The following is a 15182-nucleotide window of genomic DNA, read 5'->3' as shown; positions in this document are numbered from 1 at the left end:
AAACTTATCTTCATTTTGTTATTGTTTTATAAAGATGAAGGTTAATTAAATTCAAATTATTAACTAGCACTCTCGGCAACGGCCATATCACGCTGAATACACTGGTTCTCGTCCGATCACCGAAGTTAAGCAGCGTCGAGCGCAGTCAGTCCTTGGGAACACTGCGTGCCGTTGGCTTTTTCCTTTTTGTTTCCTCTTTTAATTTCCACCAGATATGAAAAAAGCAAACATATCTTCTTTTTGTTATTGTTTTATAAAGAGGAAGGTTAATTAAATTCAAATTATTAACTAGCACTCTCGGCAACGGCCATGTCAAGCTGAATACACCGGTTCTCGTCCGATCACCGAAGTTAAGCAGCGTCGAGCGCAGTCAGTACTTGGGAACACTGCGTCTCGTTGGCTTTTTCCTTTTTGTTTCCTCTTTTAATTTCCACCAGATATGAAAAAATTAAACATATCTTCCTTTTGTTATTGTTTAATAAAGATGAAGGTTAATTAAATTCAAATTATTAACTAGCACTCTCGGCAACGGCCATATCACGCTGAATACACCGGTTCTCGTCCGATCACCGAAGTTAAGCAGCGTCGAGCGCAGTCAGTACTTTGGAACACTGCGTGCCGTTGGCTTTTTCCTTTTTGTTTCCTCTTTTAATTTCCACCAGATATGAAAAAAGCAAACATATCTTCTTTTTGTTATTGTTTTATAAAGATGAAGGTGAATTAAATTCAAATTATTAACTAGCACTCTCGGCAACGGCCATATCACGCTGAATACACCGGTTCTCGTCCGATCACCGAAGTTAAGCAGCGTCGAGCGCAGTCAGTACTTGGGAACACTGCGTGCCGTTGGCTTTTTCCTTTTTGTTTCCTCTCTTAAATTCCACCAGATATGAAAAAAGCAAACATATCTTCTTTTTGTTATTGTTTTATAAAGATGAAGGTGAATTAAATTCAAATTATTAACTAGAACTCTCGGCAACAGCCATATCACGCTTAATACACCGGTTCTCGTCAAATCACCGAAGTTAAGTAATGTCGAGCGCAGTCAGTACTTGGGAGGGAGACCACTTAGGAACACTGCGTGCCGTTGGCTTTTTCACTTTTTTTTCCTCTTTTAAAATCCAATAGATATGAAAAAACCAAACATATTTTCATTTTTTTATTGTTTTAAAAAATGAAGGTTAATTTGTCTCACTTAATTTAAATTCGAATTATTAACTAGCACTCTCGGCAACGGCCATATCATGCTGAAAACACCGGTTCTCGTCCGATCACCGAAGTTAAGCAGCGTCGAGCGCAGTCAGTACTTGGGAACAATGCGTGCCGTTATCTTTTTCCTTTATGTTTCCTCTTTTAAATTCCACCAGATATGAAAAAAGCAAACTTATCTTCATTTTGTTATTGTTTTATAAAGATGAAGGTTAATTAAATTCAAATTATTAACTAGCACTCTCGGCAACGGCCATATCACGCTGAATACACTGGTTCTCGTCCGATCACCGAAGTTAAGCAGCGTCGAGCGCAGTCAGTACTTGGGAACACTGCGTGCCGTTGGCTTTTTCCTTTTTGTTTCCTCTTTTAATTTCCACCAGATATGAAAAAAACAAACATATCTTCTTTTTGTTATGGTTTTATAAAGAGGAAGGTTAATTAAATTCAAATTATTAACTAGCACTCTCGGCAACGGCCATGTCACGCTGAATACACCGGTTCTCGTCCGATCACCGAAGTTAAGCAGCGTCGAGCGCAGTCAGTACTTGGGAACACTGCGTGCCGTTGGCTTTTTCCTTTTTGTTTCCTCTTTTAATTTCCACCAGATATGAAAAAAGCAAACATATCTTCTTTTTGTTATTGTTTTATAAAGATGAAGGTGAATTAAATTCAAATTATTAACTAGAACTCTCGGCAACAGCCATATCACGCTTAATACACCGGTTCTCGTCAAATCACCGAAGTTAAGCAATGTCGAGCGCAGTCAGTACTTGGGAGGGAGACCACTTAGGAACCCTGCGTGCCGTTGGCTTTTTCACTTTTTTTTCCTCTTTTAAAATCCAATAGATATGAAAAAACCAAACATATTTTCATTTTTTTATTGTTTTAAAAAGATGATGGTTAATTTGTCTCACTTAATTTAAATTCGAATTATTAACTAGCACTCTCGGCAACGGCCATATCATGCTGAAAACACCGGTTCTCGTCCGATCACCGAAGTTAAGCAGCGTCGAGCGCAGTCAGTACTTGGGAACAATGCGTGCCGTTATCTTTTTCCTTTATGTTTCCTCTTTTAAATTCCACCAGATATGAAAAAAGCAAACTTATCTTCATTTTGTTATTGTTTTATAAAGATGAAGGTTAATTAAATTCAAATTATTAACTAGCACTCTCGGCAACGGCCATATCACGCTGAATACACTGGTTCTCGTCCGATCACCGAAGTTAAGCAGCGTCGAGCGCAGTCAGTACTTGGGAACACTGCGTGCCGTTGGCTTTTTCCTTTTTGTTTCCTCTTTTAATTTCCACCAGATATGAAAAAAACAAACATATCTTCTTTTTGTTATGGTTTTATAAAGAGGAAGGTTAATTAAATTCAAATTATTAACTAGCACTCTCGGCAACGGCCATGTCACGCTGAATACACCGGTTCTCGTCCGATCACCGAAGTTAAGCAGCGTCGAGCGCAGTCAGTACTTGGGAACACTGCGTGCCGTTGGCTTTTTCCTTTTTGTTTCCTCTTTTAAATTCCACCAGATATGAAAAAAGCAAACATATCTTCTTTTTGTTATTGTTTTATAAAGATGAAGGTGAATTAAATTCAAATTATTAACTAGAACTCTCGGCAACAGCCATATCACGCTTAATACACCGGTTCTCGTCAAATCACCGAAGTTAAGCAATGTCGAGCGCAGTCAGTACTTGGGAGGGAGACCACTTAGGAACACTGCGTGCCGTTGGCTTTTTCACTTTTTTTTCCTCTTTTAAAATCCAATAGATATGAAAAAACCAAACATATTTTCATTTTTTTATTGTTTTAAAAAGATGAAGGTTAATTTGTCTCACTTAATTTAAATTCGAATTATTAACTAGCACTCTCGGCAACGGCCATATCATGCTGAAAACACCGGTTCTCGTCCGATCACCGAAGTTAAGCAGCGTCGAGCGCAGTCAGTACTTGGGAACACTGCGTGCCGTTAGCTTTTTCCTTTATGTTTCCTCTTTTAAATTCCACCAGATATGAAAAAAGCAAACATATCGTCATTTTGTTATTGTTTTATAAAGATGAAGGTGAATTAAATTCAAATTATTAACCAACACTCTCGGCAACGGCCATATCACGCTGAATACACCGGTTCTCGTCCGATCACCGAAGTTAAGCAGCGTCGAGCGCAGTCAGTACTTGGGAACACTGCGTGCCGTTGGCTTTTTCCTTTTTGTTTCCTCTTTTAAATTCCACTAGATATGAAAAAAGCAAACATATCTTCTTTTTGTTATTGTTTTATAAAGATGAAGGTGAATAAAATTCGAATTATTAACTAGCACTCTCGGCAACGGCCATATCATAATGAAAACACCGGTTCTCGTCCGATCAACGAAGTTAAGCAGCGTCGAGCGCAGTCAGTACTTGGGAACACTGCGTGCCGTTGGCTTTTTCCTTTTTGTTTCCTCTTTTAAATTCCACCAGATATGAAAAAAGCAAACATATCTTCTTTTTGTTATTGTTTTATAAAGATGAAGGTGAATTAAATTCAAATTATAAACTAGCACTCTCGGCAACGGCCATATCACGCTGAATACACCGGTTTTCGTCCGATCACCGAAGTTAAGCAGCGTTGAGTGCAGTCAGTACTTGGGAGGGAGACCACTTAGGAACACTGCGTGTCGTTGGCTTTTTCACTTTTTTTTCCTCTTTTAAAATCCAATAGATATGAAAAAAGCAAACATATTTTCATTTTGTTATTGTTTTAAAAAGATGAAGGTTAATTTGTCACACTTAATTTAAATTCGTATTATTAACTAGCACTCTCGGCAACGGCCATATCATGCTGAAAACACCGGTTCTCGTCCGATCACCGAAGTTAAGCAGCATCGAGCGCAGTCAGTACTTGGGAACACTGCGTGCCGTTAGCTTTTTCCTTTATGCTTCCTCTTTTAAATTCCACCAGATATGAAAAAAGCAAACATATCTTCATTTTGTTATTGTTTTATAAAGATGAAGGTTAATTAAATTCAAATTATAAACTAGCACTCTCGGCAACGGCCATATCACGCTGAATACACCGGTTCTCGTCCGATCACCGAAGTTAAGCAGCGTCGAGCGCAGTCAGTACTTGGGAACACTGCGTGCCGTTGGCTTTTTCCTTTTTGTTTCCTCTTTTTATTTCCACCAGATATGAAAAAAGCAAACATATCTTCTTTTTGTTATTGTTTTATAAAGATGAAGGTGAATTAAATTCAAATTATTAACTAGAACTCTCGGCAACAGCCATATCACGCTTAATACACCGGTTCTCGTCCGATCACCGAAGTTAAGCAGCGTCGAGCGCAGTCAGTACTTGGGAACACTGCGTGCCGTTGGCTTTTTCCTTTTTGTTTCCTCTTTTAAATTCCACCAGATATGAAAAAAGCAAACATATCTTCTTTTTGTTATTGTTTTATAAAGATGAAGGTGAATTAAATTCAAATTATTAACTAGAACTCTCGGCAACAGCCATATCACGCTTAATACACCGGTTCTCGTCAAATCACCGAAGTTAAGCAATGTCGAGCGCAGTCAGTACTTGGGAGGGAGACCACTTAGGAACCCTGCGTGCCGTTGGCTTTTTCACTTTTTTTTCCTCTTTTAAAATCCAATAGATATGAAAAAACCAAACATATTTTCATTTTTTTATTGTTTTAAAAAGATGATGGTTAATTTGTCTCACTTAATTTAAATTCGAATTATTAACTAGCACTCTCGGCAACGGCCATATCATGCTGAAAACACCGGTTCTCGTCCGATCACCGAAGTTAAGCAGCGTCGAGCGCAGTCAGTACTTGGGAACAATGCGTGCCGTTATCTTTTTCCTTTATGTTTCCTCTTTTAAATTCCACCAGATATGAAAAAAGCAAACTTATCTTCATTTTGTTATTGTTTTATAAAGATGAAGGTTAATTAAATTCAAATTATTAACTAGCACTCTCGGCAACGGCCATATCACGCTGAATACACTGGTTCTCGTCCGATCACCGAAGTTAAGCAGCGTCGAGCGCAGTCAGTACTTGGGAACACTGCGTGCCGTTGGCTTTTTCCTTTTTGTTTCCTCTTTTAATTTCCACCAGATATGAAAAAAACAAACATATCTTCTTTTTGTTATGGTTTTATAAAGAGGAAGGTTAATTAAATTCAAATTATTAACTAGCACTCTCGGCAACGGCCATGTCACGCTGAATACACCGGTTCTCGTCCGATCACCGAAGTTAAGCAGCGTCGAGCGCAGTCAGTACTTGGGAACACTGCGTGCCGTTGGCTTTTTCCTTTTTGTTTCCTCTTTTAAATTCCACCAGATATGAAAAAAGCAAACATATCTTCTTTTTGTTATTGTTTTATAAAGATGAAGGTGAATTAAATTCAAATTATTAACTAGAACTCTCGGCAACAGCCATATCACGCTTAATACACCGGTTCTCGTCAAATCACCGAAGTTAAGCAATGTCGAGCGCAGTCAGTACTTGGGAGGGAGACCACTTAGGAACACTGCGTGCCGTTGGCTTTTTCACTTTTTTTTCCTCTTTTAAAATCCAATAGATATGAAAAAACCAAACATATTTTCATTTTTTTATTGTTTTAAAAAGATGAAGGTTAATTTGTCTCACTTAATTTAAATTCGAATTATTAACTAGCACTCTCGGCAACGGCCATATCATGCTGAAAACACCGGTTCTCGTCCGATCACCGAAGTTAAGCAGCGTCGAGCGCAGTCAGTACTTGGGAACACTGCGTGCCGTTAGCTTTTTCCTTTATGTTTCCTCTTTTAAATTCCACCAGATATGAAAAAAGCAAACATATCTTCATTTTGTTATTGTTTTATAAAGATGAAGGTGAATTAAATTCAAATTATTAACCAACACTCTCGGCAACGGCCATATCACGCTGAATACACCGGTTCTCGTCCGATCACCGAAGTTAAGCAGCGTCGAGCGCAGTCAGTACTTGGGAACACTGCGTGCCGTTGGCTTTTTCCTTTTTGTTTCCTCTTTTAAATTCCACTAGATATGAAAAAAGCAAACATATCTTCTTTTTGTTATTGTTTTATAAAGATGAAGGTGAATAAAATTCGAATTATTAACTAGCACTCTCGGCAACGGCCATATCATAATGAAAACACCGGTTCTCGTCCGATCAACGAAGTTAAGCAGCGTCGAGCGCAGTCAGTACTTGGGAACACTGCGTGCCGTTGGCTTTTTCCTTTTTGTTTCCTCTTTTAAATTCCACCAGATATGAAAAAAGCAAACATATCTTCTTTTTGTTATTGTTTTATAAAGATGAAGGTGAATTAAATTCAAATTATAAACTAGCACTCTCGGCAACGGCCATATCACGCTGAATACACCGGTTCTCGTCCGATCACCGAAGTTAAGCAGCGTTGAGTGCAGTCAGTACTTGGGAGGGAGACCACTTAAGAACACTGCGTGTCGTTGGCTTTTTCACTTTTTTTTCCTCTTTTAAAATCCAATAGATATGAAAAAAGCAAACATATTTTCATTTTGTTATTGTTTTAAAAAGATGAAGGTTAATTTGTCACACTTAATTTAAATTCGTATTATTAACTAGCACTCTCGGCAACGGCCATATCATGCTGAAAACACCGGTTCTCGTCCGATCACCGAAGTTAAGCAGCATCGAGCGCAGTCAGTACTTGGGAACACTGCGTGCCGTTAGCTTTTTCCTTTATGCTTCCTCTTTTAAATTCCACCAGATATGAAAAAAGCAAACATATCTTCATTTTGTTATTGTTTTATAAAGATGAAGGTTAATTAAATTCAAATTATAAACTAGCACTCTCGGCAACGGCCATATCACGCTGAATACACCGGTTCTCGTCCGATCACCGAAGTTAAGCAGCGTCGAGCGCAGTCAATACTTGGGAACACTGCGTGCCGTTGGCTTTTTCCTTTTTGTTTCCTCTTTTTATTTCCACCAGATATGAAAAAAGCAAACATATCTTCTTTTTGTTATTGTTTTATAAAGATGAAGGTGAATTAAATTCAAATTATTAACTAGAACTCTCGGCAACAGCCATATCGCGCTTAATACACCGGTTCTCGTCCGATCACCGAAGTTAAGCAGCGTCGAGCGCAGTCAGTACTTGGGAACACTGCGTGCCGTTGGCTTTTTCCTTTTTGTTTCCTCTTTTAAATTCCACTAGATATGAAAAAAGCAAACATATCTTCTTTTTGTTATTGTTTTATAAAGATGAAGGTGAATAAAATTCGAATTATTAACTAGCACTCTCGGCAACGGCCATATCATAATGAAAACACCGGTTCTCGTCCGATCAACGAAGTTAAGCAGCGTCGAGCGCAGTCAGTACTTGGGAACACTGCGTGCCGTTGGCTTTTTCCTTTTTGTTTCCTCTTTTAAATTCCACCAGATATGAAAAAAGCAAACATATCTTCTTTTTGTTATTGTTTTATAAAGATGAAGGTGAATTAAATTCAAATTATAAACTAGCACTCTCGGCAACGGCCATATCACGCTGAATACACCGGTTCTCGTCCGATCACCGAAGTTAAGCAGCGTTGAGTGCAGTCAGTACTTGGGAGGGAGACCACTTAGGAACACTGCGTGTCGTTGGCTTTTTCACTTTTTTTTCCTCTTTTAAAATCCAATAGATATGAAAAAAGCAAACATATTTTCATTTTGTTATTGTTTTAAAAAGATGAAGGTTAATTTGTCACACTTAATTTAAATTCGTATTATTAACTAGCACTCTCGGCAACGGCCATATCATGCTGAAAACACCGGTTCTCGTCCGATCACCGAAGTTAAGCAGCATCGAGCGCAGTCAGTACTTGGGAACACTGCGTGCCGTTAGCTTTTTCCTTTATGCTTCCTCTTTTAAATTCCACCAGATATGAAAAAAGCAAACATATCTTCATTTTGTTATTGTTTTATAAAGATGAAGGTTAATTAAATTCAAATTATTAACTAGCACTCTCGGCAACGGCCATATCACGCTGAATACACCGGTTCTCGTCCGATCACCGAAGTTAAGCAGCGTCGAGCGCAGTCAGTACTTGGGAACACTGCGTGCCGTTGGCTTTTTCCTTTTTGTTTCCTCTTTTTATTTCCACCAGATATGAAAAAAGCAAACATATCTTCTTTTTGTTATTGTTTTATAAAGATGAAGGTGAATTAAATTCAAATTATTAACTAGCACTCTCGGCAACGGCCATATCACGCTGAATACACCGGTTCTCGTCCGATCCCCGAAGTTAACCAGCGTCGAGCGCAGTCAGTACTTGGGAGGGAGACCACTTAGGAACACTGCGTGCCGTTGGCTTTTTCACTTTTTTTTCCTCTTTTAAAATCCAATAGATATGAAAAAAGCAAACATATTTTCATTTTTTTATTGTTTTAAAAAGATGAACGTTAATTTGTCTCACTTAATTTAAATTCGAATTATTAACTAGCACTCTCGGCAACGGCCATATCATGCTGAAAACACCGGTTCTCGTCCGATTGCCGAAGTTAAGCAGCATCGAGCGCAGTCAGTACTTGGGAACACTGCGTGCCGTTAGCTTTTTCCTTTATGCTTCCTCTTTTAAATTCCACCAGATATGAAAAAAGCAAACATATCTTCATTTTCTTATTGTTTTATAAAGATGAAGGTTAATTAAATTCAAATTATTAACTAGCACTCTCGGCAACGGCCATATCACGCTGAATACACCGGTTCTCGTCCGATCACCGAAGTTAAGCAGCGTCGAGCGCTGTCAGTACTTGGGAACACTGCGTGCCGTTGGCTTTTTCCTTTTTGTTTCCTCTTTTAAATTCCACTAGATATAAAAAAAGCAAACATATCTTCTTTTTGTTATTGTTTTATAAAGATGAAGGTGAATTAAATTCGAATTATTAACTAGCACTCTCGGCAACGGCCATATCATGCTGAAAACACCGGTTCTCGTCCGATCACCGAAGTTAAGCAGCGTCGAGCGCAGTCAGTACTTGGGAACACTGCGTGCCGTTGGCTTTTTCCTTTTTGTTTCCTCTTTTAAATTCCACCAGATATGAAAAAAGCAAACATATCTTCTTTTTGCTATTGTTTTATAAAGATGAAGGTGAATTAAATTCAAATTATTAACTAGCACTCTCGGCAACGGCCATATCACACTGAATACACCGGTTCTCGTCCGATCACCGAAGTTAAGCAGCATTGAGTGCAGTCAGTACTTGGGAGGGAGACCACTTAGGAACACTGCGTGTCGTTGGCTTTTTCACTTTTTTTTCCTCTTTTAAAATCCAATAGATATGAAAAAAGCAAGCATATTTTCATTTTGTTATTGTTTTAAAAAGATGAAGGTTAATTTGTGACACTTAATTTAAATTCGAATTATTAACTAGCACTCTCGGCAACGGCCATATCATGCTGAAAACACCGGTTCTCGTCCGATCACCGAAGTTAAGCAGCGTCGAGCGCAGTCAGTACTTGGGAACACTGCGTGCCGTTAGCTTTTTCCTTTATGTTTCCTCTTTTAAATTCCACCAGATATGAAAAAAGCAAACATATCTTCATTTTGTTATTGTTTTATAAAGATGAAGGTTAATTAAATTCAAATTATTAACTAGCACTCTCGGCAACGGCCATATCACGCTGAATACACCGGTTCTCGTCCGATCACCGAAGTTAAGCAGCGTCGAGCGCAGTCAGTACTTGGGAACACTGCGTGCCGTTGGCTTTTTCCTTTTTGTTTCCTCTTTTAATTTCCACCAGATATGAAAAAAGCAAACATATCTTCTTTTTGTTATTGTTTTATAAAGATGAAGGTGAATTAAATTCAAATTATTAACTAGCACTCTCGGCAACGGCCATATCACGCTGAATACACCGGTTCTCGTCCGATCACCGAAGTTAAGCAGCGTCGAGCGCAGTCAGTACTTGGGAACAATGCGTGCCGTTGGCTTTCCCCTTTTTGTTTCCTCTTTTAAATTCCACCAGATATGAAAAAAGCAAACATATCTTCTTTTTGTTATTGTTTTATAAAGATGAAGGTGAATTAAATTCAAATTATTAACTAGAACTCTCGGCAACGGCCATATCACGCTGAATACACCGGTTCTCGTCCGATCCCCGAAGTTAAGCAGCGTCGAGCGCAGTCAGTACTTGGGAGGGAGACCGCTTAGGAACACTGCGTGCCGTTGGCTTTTTCACTTTTTTTTCCTCTTTTAAAATCCAATAGATATGAAAAAAGCAAACATATTTTCATTTTTTTATTGTTTTAAAAAGATGAACGTTAATTTGTCTCACTTAATTTAAATTCGAATTATTAACTAGCACTCTCGGCAACGGCCATATCATGCTGAAAACACCGGTTCTCGTCCGATCGCCGAAGTTAAGCAGCATCGAGCGCAGTCAGTACTTGGGAACACTGCGTGCCGTTGGCTTTTTCCTTCGTGTTTCCTCTTTTAATTTCCACCAGATATGAAAAAAGCAAACATATCTTCTTTTTGTTATTGTTTTATAAAGATGAGATGAATTAAATTCAAATTATTAACTAGCACTCTCGGCAACGGCCATATCATGCTGAAAACACCGGTTCTCGTCCGATCACCGAAGTTAAGCAGCGTCGAGCGCAGTCAGTACTTGGGAGGGAGACCACTTAGGAACACTGCGTGCCGTTGGCTTTGTCACTTTTTATCCTCTTTTAAAATCCAATAGATATGAAAAAAGCAAACATATTTTCATTTTGTTATTGCTTTAGAAAAGATGAAGGTTAATTTGTCTCACTTAATTTAAATTCGAATTATTAACTAGCACTCTCGGCAACGGCCATATCATGCTGAAAACACCGGTTCTCGTCCGATCACCGAAGTTAAGCAGCGTCGAGCGCAGTCAGTACGTGGGAACACTGCGTGCCGTTAGCTTTTGCCTTTTTGTTTCCTCTTTTAAATTCCACCAGATATGAAAAAAGCAAACATATCTTCTTTTTGTTATTGTTTTATAGAGATGAAGGTTAATTAAATTCAAATTATTAACTAGCACTCTCGGCAACGGCCATATCACGCTGAATACACCGGTTCTCGTCCGATCACCGAAGTTAAGCAGCATCGAGCGCAGTCAGTACTTGGGAACACTGCGTGCCGTTAGCTTTTTCCTTTATGCTTCCTCTTTTAAATTCCACCAGATATGAAAAAAGCAAACATATCTTCATTTTGTTATTGTTTTATAAAGATGAAGGTTAATTAAATTCAAATTATTAACTAGCACTCTCGGCAACGGCCATATCACGCTGAATACACCGGTTCTCGTCCGATCACCGAAGTTAAGCAGCGTCGAGCGCCGTCAGTACTTGGGAACAATGCGTGCCGTTGGCTTTCTCCTTTTTGTTTCCTCTTTTAAATTCCACCAGATATGAAAAAAGCAAACATATCTTCTTTGTGTTATTGTTTTATAAAGATGAAGGTGAATTAAATTCAAATTATTAACTAGAACTCTCGGCAACGGCCATATCACCTTGAATACACCGGTTCTCGTCCGATCCCCGAAGTTAAGCAGCGTCGAGCGCAGTCAGTACTTGGGAGGGAGACCACTTAGGAACACTGCGTGCCGTTGGCTTTTTCACTTTTTTTTCCTCTTTTAAAATCCAATAGATATGAAAAAAGCAAACATATTTTCATTTTTTTATTGTTTTAAAAAGATGAACGTTAATTTGTCTCACTTAATTTAAATTCGAATTATTAACTAGCACTCTCGGCAACGGCCATATCATGCTGAAAACACCGGTTCTCGTCCGATCGCCGAAGTTAAGCAGCATCGAGCGCAGTCAGTACTTGGGAACACTGCGTGCCGTTAGCTTTTTCCTTTATGCTTCCTCTTTTAAATTCCACCAGATATGAAAAAAGCAAACATATCTTCATTTTCTTATTGTTTTATAAAGATGAAGGTTAATTAAATTCAAATTATTAACTAGCACTCTCGGCAACGGCCATATCACGCTGAATACACCGGTTCTCGTCCGATCACCGAAGTTAAGCAGAGTCGAGCGCAGTCAGTACTTGGGAACACTGCGTGCCGTTGGCTTTTTCCTTTTTGTTTCCTCTTTTAAATTCCACTAGATATAAAAAAGCAAACATATCTTCTTTTTGTTATTGTTTTATAAAGATGAAGGTGAATTAAATTCGAATTATTAACTAGCACTCTCGGCAACGGCCATATCATGCTGAAAACACCGGTTCTCGTCCGATCACCGAAGTTAAGCAGCGTCGAGCGCAGTCAGTACTTGGGAACACTGCGTGCCGTTGGCTTTTTCCTTTTTGTTTCCTCTTTTAAATTCCACCAGATATGAAAAAAGCAAACATATCTTCTTTTTGCTATTGTTTTATAAAGATGAAGGTGAATTAAATTCAAATTATTAACTAGCACTCTCGGCAACGGCCATATCACACTGAATACACCGGTTCTCGTCCGATCACCGAAGTTAAGCAGCATTGAGTGCAGTCAGTACTTGGGAGGGAGATCACTTAGGAACACTGCGTGTCGTTGGCTTTTTCACTTTTTTTTCCTCTTTTAAAATCCAATAGATATGAAAAAAGCAAGCATATTTTCATTTTGTTATTGTTTTAAAAAGATGAACGTTAATTTGTCTCACTTAATTTAAATTCGAATTATTAACTAGCACTCTCGGCAACGGCCATATCATGCTGAAAACACCGGTTCTCGTCCGATCGCCGAAGTTAAGCAGCATCGAGCGCAGTCAGTACTTGGGAACACTGCGTGCCGTTAGCTTTTTCCTTTATGCTTCCTCTTTTAAATTCCACCAGATATGAAAAAAGCAAACATATCTTCATTTTCTTATTGTTTTATAAAGATGAAGGTTAATTAAATTCAAATTATTAACTAGCACTCTCGGCAACGGCCATATCACGCTGAATACACCGGTTCTCGTCCGATCACCGAAGTTAAGCAGCGTCGAGCGCAGTCAGTACTTGGGAACACTGCGTGCCGTTGGCTTTTTCCTTTTTGTTTCCTCTTTTAAATTCCACTAGATATAAAAAAAGCAAACATATCTTCTTTTTGTTATTGTTTTATAAAGATGAAGGTGAATTAAATTCGAATTATTAACTAGCACTCTCGGCAACGGCCATATCATGCTGAAAACACCGGTTCTCGTCCGATCACCGAAGTTAAGCAGCGTCGAGCGCAGTCAGTACTTGGGAACACTGCGTGCCGTTGGCTTTTTCCTTTTTGTTTCCTCTTTTAAATTCCACCAGATATGAAAAAAGCAAACATATCTTCTTTTTGTTATTGTTTTATAAAGATGAAGGTGAATTAAATTCAAATTATTAACTAGAACTCTCGGCAACGACCATATCACGCTTAATACACCGGTTCTCGTCAAATCACCGATGTTAAGCAGCGTCGAGCGCAGTCAGTACTTGGGAGGGAGACCACTTAGGAACACTGCGTGCCGTTGGCTTTTTCACTTTTTTTCCTCTTTTAAAATCCAATAGATATGAAAAAAGCAAACATACTTTCATTTTTTTATTGTTTTAAAAAGATGAAGGTTAATTTGTCTCACTTAATTTAAATTCGAATTATTAACTAGCACTCTCGGCAACGGCCATATCATGCTGAAAACACCGGTTCTCGTCCGATCACCGAAGTTAAGCAGCGTCGAGCGCAGTCAGTACTTGGGAACACTGCGTGCCGTTGGCTTTTTCCTTTTTGTTTCCTCTTTTAAATTCCACTAGATATGAACAAAGCAAACATATCATCTTTTTGTTATTGTTTCATAAAGATGAAGGTAAATTAAATTCGAATTATTAACTAGCACTCTCGGCAACGGCCATATCACGCTGAATACACCGGTTCTCGTCCGATCACCGAAGTTAAGCAGCGTCGAGCGCAGTCAGTACTTGGGAACAATGCGTGCCGTTGGCCTTTTCCTTTTTGTTTCCTCTTTTAAATTCCACCAGATATGAAAAAAGCAAACATATCTTCTTTTTGTTATTGTTTTATAAAGATGAAGGTGAATTAAATTCAAATTATTAACTAGAACTCTCGGCAACGACCATATCACGCTTAATACACCGGTTCTCGTCAAATCACCGATGTTAAGCAGCGTCGAGCGCAGTCAGTACTTGGGAGGGAGACCACTTAGGAACACTGCGTGCCGTTGGCTTTTTCACTTTTTTTTCCTCTTTTAAAATCCAATAGATATGAAAAAAGCAAACATATTTTCATTTTTTTATTGTTTTAAAAAGATGAAGGTTAATTTGTCTCACTTAATTTAAATTCGAATTATTAACTAGCACTCTCGGCAACGGCCATATCATGCTGAAAACACCGGTTCTCGTCCGATCACCGAAGTTAAGCAGCGTCGAGCGCAGTCAGTACTTGGGAACACTGCGTGCCGTTGGCTTTTTCCTTTATGTTTCCTCTTTTAAATTCCACCAGATATGAAAAAAGCAAACATATCTTCATTTTGTTATTGTTTTATAAAGATGAACGTTAATTAAATTCGAATTATTAACTAGCACTCTCGGCAACGGCCATATCACGCTGAATACACCGGTTCTCGTCCGATCACCGAAGTTAAGCAGCGTCGAGCGCAGTCAGTACTTGGGAACACTGCGTGCCGTTGGCTTTTTCCTTTTTGTTTCCTCTTTTAAATTCCACTAGATATGAAAAAAGCAAACATATCTTCTTTTTGTTATTGTTTTATAAAGATGAACGTTAATTAAATTCGAATTATTAACTAGCACTCTCGGCAACGGCCATATCACGCTGAATACACCGGTTCTCGTCCGATAACCGAAGTTAAGCAGCGTCGAGCGCAGTCAGTACTTGGGAACACTGCGTGCCGTTGGCTTTTTCCTTTTTGTTTCCTCTTTTAAATTCCACTAGATATGAAAAAAGCAAACATATCTTCTTTTTGTTATTGTTTTATAAAGATGAAGGTGAATTAAATTCGAATTATTAACT

General features: G+C 38.7%; 1 non-coding gene and 60 pseudogenes across 1 annotated transcript; all 61 read left to right on the top strand.

Annotated features, from left to right (window-relative positions):
• Positions 1 to 74: 74 nt before the first annotated feature.
• On the top strand, positions 75 to 177 carry LOC149698974 (5S ribosomal RNA; annotated as a pseudogene).
• Positions 178 to 524: 347 nt separating this feature from the next.
• On the top strand, positions 525 to 627 carry LOC149698973 (5S ribosomal RNA; annotated as a pseudogene).
• Positions 628 to 749: 122 nt separating this feature from the next.
• LOC149698972 (5S ribosomal RNA) lies at positions 750 to 852 on the top strand (annotated as a pseudogene).
• Positions 853 to 974: 122 nt separating this feature from the next.
• LOC149698971 (5S ribosomal RNA) lies at positions 975 to 1093 on the top strand (annotated as a pseudogene).
• A 136-nt stretch (positions 1094 to 1229) lies between these two features.
• On the top strand, positions 1230 to 1332 carry LOC149698970 (5S ribosomal RNA; annotated as a pseudogene).
• Positions 1333 to 1454: 122 nt separating this feature from the next.
• On the top strand, positions 1455 to 1557 carry LOC149698969 (5S ribosomal RNA; annotated as a pseudogene).
• Positions 1558 to 1679: 122 nt separating this feature from the next.
• LOC149698968 (5S ribosomal RNA) lies at positions 1680 to 1782 on the top strand (annotated as a pseudogene).
• A 122-nt stretch (positions 1783 to 1904) lies between these two features.
• LOC149698967 (5S ribosomal RNA) lies at positions 1905 to 2023 on the top strand (annotated as a pseudogene).
• A 137-nt stretch (positions 2024 to 2160) lies between these two features.
• On the top strand, positions 2161 to 2263 carry LOC149698966 (5S ribosomal RNA; annotated as a pseudogene).
• Positions 2264 to 2385: 122 nt separating this feature from the next.
• LOC149698965 (5S ribosomal RNA) lies at positions 2386 to 2488 on the top strand (annotated as a pseudogene).
• A 122-nt stretch (positions 2489 to 2610) lies between these two features.
• Positions 2611 to 2713, top strand: LOC149698964 (5S ribosomal RNA; annotated as a pseudogene).
• A 122-nt stretch (positions 2714 to 2835) lies between these two features.
• On the top strand, positions 2836 to 2954 carry LOC149698963 (5S ribosomal RNA; annotated as a pseudogene).
• A 137-nt stretch (positions 2955 to 3091) lies between these two features.
• On the top strand, positions 3092 to 3194 carry LOC149698962 (5S ribosomal RNA; annotated as a pseudogene).
• Positions 3195 to 3316: 122 nt separating this feature from the next.
• LOC149698961 (5S ribosomal RNA) lies at positions 3317 to 3419 on the top strand (annotated as a pseudogene).
• A 347-nt stretch (positions 3420 to 3766) lies between these two features.
• LOC149698960 (5S ribosomal RNA) lies at positions 3767 to 3885 on the top strand (annotated as a pseudogene).
• A 137-nt stretch (positions 3886 to 4022) lies between these two features.
• On the top strand, positions 4023 to 4125 carry LOC149698959 (5S ribosomal RNA; annotated as a pseudogene).
• Positions 4126 to 4247: 122 nt separating this feature from the next.
• On the top strand, positions 4248 to 4350 carry LOC149698958 (5S ribosomal RNA; annotated as a pseudogene).
• A 122-nt stretch (positions 4351 to 4472) lies between these two features.
• On the top strand, positions 4473 to 4575 carry LOC149698957 (5S ribosomal RNA; annotated as a pseudogene).
• Positions 4576 to 4697: 122 nt separating this feature from the next.
• Positions 4698 to 4816, top strand: LOC149698956 (5S ribosomal RNA; annotated as a pseudogene).
• Positions 4817 to 4953: 137 nt separating this feature from the next.
• Positions 4954 to 5056, top strand: LOC149698955 (5S ribosomal RNA; annotated as a pseudogene).
• A 122-nt stretch (positions 5057 to 5178) lies between these two features.
• LOC149698954 (5S ribosomal RNA) lies at positions 5179 to 5281 on the top strand (annotated as a pseudogene).
• Positions 5282 to 5403: 122 nt separating this feature from the next.
• Positions 5404 to 5506, top strand: LOC149698953 (5S ribosomal RNA; annotated as a pseudogene).
• Positions 5507 to 5628: 122 nt separating this feature from the next.
• Positions 5629 to 5747, top strand: LOC149698952 (5S ribosomal RNA; annotated as a pseudogene).
• Positions 5748 to 5884: 137 nt separating this feature from the next.
• LOC149698951 (5S ribosomal RNA) lies at positions 5885 to 5987 on the top strand (annotated as a pseudogene).
• Positions 5988 to 6109: 122 nt separating this feature from the next.
• Positions 6110 to 6212, top strand: LOC149698950 (5S ribosomal RNA; annotated as a pseudogene).
• A 347-nt stretch (positions 6213 to 6559) lies between these two features.
• On the top strand, positions 6560 to 6678 carry LOC149698949 (5S ribosomal RNA; annotated as a pseudogene).
• A 137-nt stretch (positions 6679 to 6815) lies between these two features.
• Positions 6816 to 6918, top strand: LOC149698948 (5S ribosomal RNA; annotated as a pseudogene).
• Positions 6919 to 7040: 122 nt separating this feature from the next.
• LOC149698947 (5S ribosomal RNA) lies at positions 7041 to 7143 on the top strand (annotated as a pseudogene).
• Positions 7144 to 7265: 122 nt separating this feature from the next.
• On the top strand, positions 7266 to 7368 carry LOC149698946 (5S ribosomal RNA; annotated as a pseudogene).
• Positions 7369 to 7715: 347 nt separating this feature from the next.
• LOC149698945 (5S ribosomal RNA) lies at positions 7716 to 7834 on the top strand (annotated as a pseudogene).
• A 137-nt stretch (positions 7835 to 7971) lies between these two features.
• On the top strand, positions 7972 to 8074 carry LOC149698944 (5S ribosomal RNA; annotated as a pseudogene).
• A 122-nt stretch (positions 8075 to 8196) lies between these two features.
• LOC149698943 (5S ribosomal RNA) lies at positions 8197 to 8299 on the top strand (annotated as a pseudogene).
• A 122-nt stretch (positions 8300 to 8421) lies between these two features.
• Positions 8422 to 8540, top strand: LOC149698942 (5S ribosomal RNA; annotated as a pseudogene).
• Positions 8541 to 8677: 137 nt separating this feature from the next.
• LOC149698941 (5S ribosomal RNA) lies at positions 8678 to 8780 on the top strand (annotated as a pseudogene).
• Positions 8781 to 8902: 122 nt separating this feature from the next.
• On the top strand, positions 8903 to 9005 carry LOC149698940 (5S ribosomal RNA; annotated as a pseudogene).
• Positions 9006 to 9127: 122 nt separating this feature from the next.
• On the top strand, positions 9128 to 9230 carry LOC149698939 (5S ribosomal RNA; annotated as a pseudogene).
• Positions 9231 to 9352: 122 nt separating this feature from the next.
• On the top strand, positions 9353 to 9471 carry LOC149698938 (5S ribosomal RNA; annotated as a pseudogene).
• Positions 9472 to 9608: 137 nt separating this feature from the next.
• On the top strand, positions 9609 to 9711 carry LOC149698937 (5S ribosomal RNA; annotated as a pseudogene).
• Positions 9712 to 9833: 122 nt separating this feature from the next.
• On the top strand, positions 9834 to 9936 carry LOC149698936 (5S ribosomal RNA; annotated as a pseudogene).
• Positions 9937 to 10058: 122 nt separating this feature from the next.
• Positions 10059 to 10161, top strand: LOC149698935 (5S ribosomal RNA; annotated as a pseudogene).
• Positions 10162 to 10283: 122 nt separating this feature from the next.
• LOC149698934 (5S ribosomal RNA) lies at positions 10284 to 10402 on the top strand (annotated as a pseudogene).
• A 137-nt stretch (positions 10403 to 10539) lies between these two features.
• Positions 10540 to 10642, top strand: LOC149698933 (5S ribosomal RNA; annotated as a pseudogene).
• A 121-nt stretch (positions 10643 to 10763) lies between these two features.
• Positions 10764 to 10882, top strand: LOC149698932 (5S ribosomal RNA). Its single transcript, XR_016382104.1, has one exon. It is a non-coding gene; the product is annotated as a 5S ribosomal RNA (ribosomal RNA).
• A 137-nt stretch (positions 10883 to 11019) lies between these two features.
• On the top strand, positions 11020 to 11122 carry LOC149698931 (5S ribosomal RNA; annotated as a pseudogene).
• Positions 11123 to 11244: 122 nt separating this feature from the next.
• Positions 11245 to 11347, top strand: LOC149698930 (5S ribosomal RNA; annotated as a pseudogene).
• A 122-nt stretch (positions 11348 to 11469) lies between these two features.
• LOC149698929 (5S ribosomal RNA) lies at positions 11470 to 11572 on the top strand (annotated as a pseudogene).
• Positions 11573 to 11694: 122 nt separating this feature from the next.
• On the top strand, positions 11695 to 11813 carry LOC149698928 (5S ribosomal RNA; annotated as a pseudogene).
• Positions 11814 to 11950: 137 nt separating this feature from the next.
• On the top strand, positions 11951 to 12053 carry LOC149698927 (5S ribosomal RNA; annotated as a pseudogene).
• A 122-nt stretch (positions 12054 to 12175) lies between these two features.
• On the top strand, positions 12176 to 12278 carry LOC149698926 (5S ribosomal RNA; annotated as a pseudogene).
• Positions 12279 to 12399: 121 nt separating this feature from the next.
• On the top strand, positions 12400 to 12502 carry LOC149698925 (5S ribosomal RNA; annotated as a pseudogene).
• A 122-nt stretch (positions 12503 to 12624) lies between these two features.
• LOC149698924 (5S ribosomal RNA) lies at positions 12625 to 12743 on the top strand (annotated as a pseudogene).
• A 137-nt stretch (positions 12744 to 12880) lies between these two features.
• On the top strand, positions 12881 to 12983 carry LOC149698923 (5S ribosomal RNA; annotated as a pseudogene).
• A 122-nt stretch (positions 12984 to 13105) lies between these two features.
• On the top strand, positions 13106 to 13208 carry LOC149698922 (5S ribosomal RNA; annotated as a pseudogene).
• Positions 13209 to 13330: 122 nt separating this feature from the next.
• Positions 13331 to 13433, top strand: LOC149698921 (5S ribosomal RNA; annotated as a pseudogene).
• A 122-nt stretch (positions 13434 to 13555) lies between these two features.
• Positions 13556 to 13674, top strand: LOC149698920 (5S ribosomal RNA; annotated as a pseudogene).
• Positions 13675 to 13810: 136 nt separating this feature from the next.
• LOC149698919 (5S ribosomal RNA) lies at positions 13811 to 13913 on the top strand (annotated as a pseudogene).
• Positions 13914 to 14035: 122 nt separating this feature from the next.
• LOC149698918 (5S ribosomal RNA) lies at positions 14036 to 14138 on the top strand (annotated as a pseudogene).
• A 122-nt stretch (positions 14139 to 14260) lies between these two features.
• LOC149698917 (5S ribosomal RNA) lies at positions 14261 to 14379 on the top strand (annotated as a pseudogene).
• A 137-nt stretch (positions 14380 to 14516) lies between these two features.
• Positions 14517 to 14619, top strand: LOC149698916 (5S ribosomal RNA; annotated as a pseudogene).
• Positions 14620 to 14741: 122 nt separating this feature from the next.
• On the top strand, positions 14742 to 14844 carry LOC149698915 (5S ribosomal RNA; annotated as a pseudogene).
• Positions 14845 to 14966: 122 nt separating this feature from the next.
• LOC149698914 (5S ribosomal RNA) lies at positions 14967 to 15069 on the top strand (annotated as a pseudogene).
• The last annotated feature ends 113 nt before the right edge of the window (positions 15070 to 15182 follow it).

This window comes from Phalangium opilio, unplaced genomic scaffold, assembly GCF_054372755.1.
Source record: "Phalangium opilio isolate 3A_F unplaced genomic scaffold, DU_Popi_V2 ptg000019l_1, whole genome shotgun sequence".
Classification (NCBI taxonomy): domain Eukaryota; kingdom Metazoa; phylum Arthropoda; class Arachnida; order Opiliones; family Phalangiidae; genus Phalangium; species Phalangium opilio.
This window is presented reverse-complemented; position numbering and strand designations above follow the sequence as displayed.